We start from the raw sequence: 5,518 nt of genomic DNA, 5'->3' as shown, positions 1-5,518 counted from the left end.
TGTTAGGAAGACTTGTATGTGATTACCGAATGTTGTTCGGAGTCCCGGATGAGATCCCGGACGTCACGAGGAGTTTCGGAATGGTCCGGAGGTAAAGATTTATATATGGGAAGTTGTCATACGGTCGCCGGAAAGGTTAGGGGGCATATCGGTATTGTACCGGGGCCACTGAAGGGGTTCCGGGGGTCCACCGGGAGGGGCCACCTCTTCCGGAGGGCCTTATGGGCTGTATGGAGAAGGGAACCAGCCCAAGTGGGCTGGGGCGCCACACCCCCTAGGGCCCATGCGCTTAGGGTTTGGGGGAAACCCTAAAGGGGGGCGCCCCCTTGCTTGGGGGCAAGCCCCCTCCCCTTGGCCGCCGCCCCCCTCTAGATCTCATCTAGAGGGGGCCGGCCCCTTCCCCCTTCCCCTATAAATAGAGGGGTGAGGGGAGGGCTGCACAAGACATCCAAGGCGCAGCCCCTCCCCTCCCCAACACATCTCCTCCTCCATAAGAGCTTGGCAAAGCCCTGCCGGAGTACTGCAGCTTCATCACCACCACGCCGTCGTGCTGTTGTTGGAGCCCTCTTCCTCAACCTCTCCCTCCTCCTTGCTGGATCAAGGCGTGGGAGACGTCCTCGCTCCGTACGTGTGTTGAACGCGGAGGTGCCGTCCGTTCGGCACTAGGTCATCGGTGATTTGAATCACGTCGAGTACGACTCCATCATCCCCGTTCTCTTGAACGCTTCCGCTCGTGATCTACAAGGGTATGTAGATGCACTCCTTTCTCCCTCGTTGCTAGATGACTACATAGATTGATCTTGGTGATGCGTAGAAAATTTTAAAATTCTGCTACGATCCCCAACAGTGGTATCAGAGCTAGGTCTATGCGTAGTTACTATGCACGAGTAGAACACAAAGTAGTTGTGGGCGTCGATATTGTCAATTTGCTTGCCGTTACTAGTCTTATCTTGATTCGGCGGCATCGTGGGATGAAGCGGCCCGGGCCAACCTTACACGTACGCTTACATGAGACCGGTTCCACCGACTGACATGCACTAGTTGCATAAGGTGGCTGGCGGGTGTCTGTCTCTCCCACTTTAGTCGGATCGGATTCGATGAACAGGGTCCTTATGAAGGGTAAATAGAAATTGGCAATTCACGTTGTGGTTTTGGCGTAGGTAAGAAACGTTCTTGCTAGAAACCTATAGCAGCCACGTAAAAACTTGCAACAACAATTAGAGGACGTCTAACTTGTTTTTGCAGCAAGTGTTTTGTGATGTGATATGGCCAAAGGTTGTGATGAATGATGAATGATATATGTGATGTATGAGATTGATCATGTTCTTGTAATAGGAATCACGACTTGCATGTCGATGAGTATGACAACCGGCAGGAGCCATGGGAGTTGTCTTTATTTATTTATGACCTGCGTGTCAACATAAATGTCATGTAATTACTTTACTTTATTGCTAAAGCATTAGCCATAGTAGTAGAAGTAATAGATGACGAGACAACTTCACAATGATGGAGATCATGGTGTCATGCCGGTGACAACGATGATCATGGAGCCCCGAAGATGGAGATCAAAGGAGCAAATGATATTGGCCATATCATGTCACTATTTGATTGCATGTGATGTTTATCATGTTTTACATCTTATTTGCTTAGAACGACGGTAGCTTAAATAAGATGATCCCTCGTAATAATTTCAAGAAGTGTTCCCCCTAACTGTGCACCGTTGCGAAGGTTCGTTGTTTCGAAGCACCACGTGATGATCGGGTGTGATAGATTCTAACGTTCGAATACAACGGGTGTAAGACAGATTTACACACGCAATACACTTAGGTTGACTTGACGAGCCTAGCATGTACAGACATGGCCTCGAAACACAGAAGACCGAAAGGTCGAGCATGAGTCGTATAGAAGATACGATCAACATGAAGATGTTCACCGATGTTGACTAGTCCATCTCACGTGATGATCAGACACGGCCTAGTTAACTCGGATCATGTTATACTTAGATGACTGGAGGGATGTCTATCTGAGTGGGAGTTCATTTAATAATTTGATTAGATGAACTTAATTATCATGAACTTAGTCTAAAATCTTTACAATATGTCTTGTAGATCAAATGGCCCACGTTGTCCTCAACTTCAACGAGTTCCTAGAGAAAACCAAGCTGAAAGACGATGGCAGCAACTATACGGACTGGGTCCGGAACCTGAGGATCATCCTCATAGCTGCCAAGAAAGATTATGTCCTAGAAGCACCGCTAGGTGACGCACCCGTCCCACAGAACCAAGACGTTATGAACGCTTGGCAGACACGTGCTGATGATTACTCCCTCGTTCAGTGCGGCATGCTTTACAGCTTAGAACCGGGGCTCCAAAAGCGTTTTGAGAGACACAGAGCATATGAGATGTTCGAAGAGCTGAAAATGGTTTTTCAAGCTCATGCCCGGGTCGAGAGATATGAAGTCTCCGACAAGTTCTTCAGTTGTAAGATGGAGGAAAATAGTTCTGTCAGCGAGCACATACTCAAAATGTCTGGGTTGCATAACCGCTTGACTCAGCTGGGAGTTAATCTCCCGGATGATGCGGTCATTGACATAATCCTTCAGTCGCTTCCACCGAGCTACAAGAGCTTTGTGATGAACTTCAATATGCAGGGGATGGAAAAGACCATTCCTGAAGTATTTGCAATGCTGAAATCAGCAGAGGTAGAAGTCAAAAAGGAACATCAAGTGTTGATGGTGAATAAAACCACTAAGTTCAAGAAAGGCAAGGGTAAGAAGAACTTCAAGAAGGACGGCAAGGGAGTTGCCGCGCCCGGTAAGCAAGCTGCCAGGAAGAAGCCAAAGAATGGACCCAAGCCCGAGACTGAGTGTTTTTATTGCAAGGGAAGTGGTCACTGGAAGCGGAACTGCCCCAAATACTTAGCGGACAAGAAGGCCGGCATCACAAAAGGTATATGTGATATACATGTAATTGATGTGTACCTTACCAGTACTCGTAGTAGCTCCTGGGTATTTGATACCGGTGCGGTTGCTCACATTTGTAACTCAAAGCAGGAGCTGCGGAATAAGCGGAGACTGGTGAAGGACGAGGTGACGATGCGCGTCGGGAATGGTTCCAAGGTCGATGTGATCGCCGTCGGCACGCTACCTCTACATTTACCTACGGGATTAGTTTTAAACCTCAATAATTGTTATTTAGTGCCAGCTTTGAGCATGAACATTGTATCAGGATCTCGTTTAATTCGAGATGGCTACTCATTTAAATCCGAGAATAATGGTTGTTCTATTTATATGAGAGATATATTTTATGGTCATGCTCCGATGGCGAATGGTTTATTCTTAATGAATCTCGAGTGTAATTCTACACATATTCATAGTGTGAATACCAAAAGATGTAAGGTTGATAATGATAGTCCCACATACTTGTGGCACTGCCGCCTTGGTCGCATAGGTGTCAAACGCATGAAGAAGCTCCATGCAGATGGACTTTTAGAGTCTCTTGATTACGAATCATTTGACACGTGCGAACCATGCCTCATGGGTAAAATGACCAAGACTCCGTTCTCAGGAACAATGGAGCGAGCAACCAACTTATTGGAAATCATACATACTGATGTGTGCGGTCCAATGAGTGTTGAGGCTCGCGGTGGCTATCGTTATGTTCTCACCCTCACTGATGACTTGAGTAGATATGGGTATGTCTACTTAATGAAACACAAGTCTGAGACCTTTGAAAAGTTCAAGGAATTTCAGAGTGAGGTTGAGAATCAACGTGACAGGAAAATCAAATTCTTGCGATCAGATCGTGGGGGAGAATACTTGAGTCACGAATTTGGCACACACTTAAGAAAATGTGGAATAGTTTCACAACTAACGCCGCCTGGAACACCTCAGCGTAATGGTGTGTCCGAACGTCGTAATCGCACTCTATTAGATATGGTGCGATCTATGATGTCTCTTACCGATTTACCGCTGTCATTTTGGGGCTATGCTTTAGAGATTGCCGCATTCATTTTAATAGGGCTCCGTCGAAATCCGTTGAGACGACACCGTATGAATTATGGTTTGGGAAGAAACCTAAGTTGTCGTTTCTAAAAGTTTGGGGATGCGATGCTTATGTCAAGAAACTTCAACCTGAAAAGTTCGAACCCAAGTCGAAAAAATGCGTCTTCATAGGATACCCTAAAGAAACTGTTGGGTATACCTTCTACCTCAGATCCGAAGGCAAGATCTTTGTTGCCAAGAATGGGTCCTTTCTAGAGAAAGAGTTTCTCTCGAAAGAAATAAGTGGGAGGAAGGTAGAACTTGATGAAGTATTACCTCTTGAACCGGTAAGTGGTGCAGCTCAAGAAAATGTTCCTGAGGTGCCTGCACCGACTAGAGAGGAAGTTGATGATGATGATCATGAAACTTCAGATCAAGTTGCTACTGAACTTCGTAGGTCCACAAGGACACGTTCCACACCAGAGTGGTACGGCAACCCTGTCTTGGAAATCATGTTGTTAGACAACGGTGAACCTTCGAACTATGAAGAAGCGATGGCGGGCCCGGATTCCGACAAATGGCTGGAAGCCATGAAATCCGAGATAGGATCCATGTATGAAAACGAAGTATGGACTTTGACTGACTTGCCCGTTGATCGGCGAGCCATAGAAAATAAATGGATCTTTAAGAAGAAGATAGACGCGGATGGTAATGTGACCATCTATAAAGCTCGGCTTGTCGCTAAGGGTTATCAACAAGTTCAAGGGGTTGACTACGATGAGACTTTCTCACCCGTAGCGAAGCTGAAGTCCGTCCGAATCATGTTAGCAATTGCCGCATTCTATGATTATGATATATGGCAAATGGACGTCAAAACGACATTCCTTAATGGTTTCCTTAAGGAAGAATTGTATATGATGCAACCGGAAGGTTTTGTCGATCCTAAGAATGTTGACAAGGTGTGCAAGCTCCAACACTCGATTTATGGGCTGGTGCAAGCATCTCGGAGTTGGAACATTCGCTTTGATGAGATGATCAAAGCGTTTGGGTTTATGCAGACTTATGGAGAAGCCTGCATTTACAAGAAAGTGAGTGGGAGCTCAGTAGCATTTCTCATATTGTATGTGGATGGCATACTGTTGATGGGAAATGATATAGAATTCTTGGAAAGCATAAAGGCCTACTTGAACAAGTGTTTTTCAATGAAGGACCTTGGAGAAGTTGCTTATATATTAGGCATCAAGATCTATAGAGATAGATCGAGACGCCTCATTGGTCTTTCACAGAGTACGTACCTTGACAAGATATTGAAGAAGTTCAAAATGGATCAGTCGAAGAAGGGGTTCTTGCCTGTATTGCAAGGTACGAGATTGAGCACGGCTCAATGCCCGACCACGGCAGAAGATAGAGAAAAGATGAGTGTCGTCCCCTATGCCTCGGCCATAGGGTCTATCATGTATGCTATGCTGTGTACCAGACCTGATGTAAACCTTGCCGTAAGTTTGGTAGGAAGGTACCAAAGTAATCCCGGCATGG

The sequence above is a fragment of the Triticum urartu genome, chromosome 6A (genome assembly GCF_056163025.1).
Source record: "Triticum urartu cultivar PI428250 chromosome 6A, HENAU_Tu73, whole genome shotgun sequence".
Taxonomy (NCBI): Eukaryota; Viridiplantae; Streptophyta; class Magnoliopsida; order Poales; family Poaceae; genus Triticum; species Triticum urartu.
Note: the sequence above shows the minus strand (reverse complement) of the source record.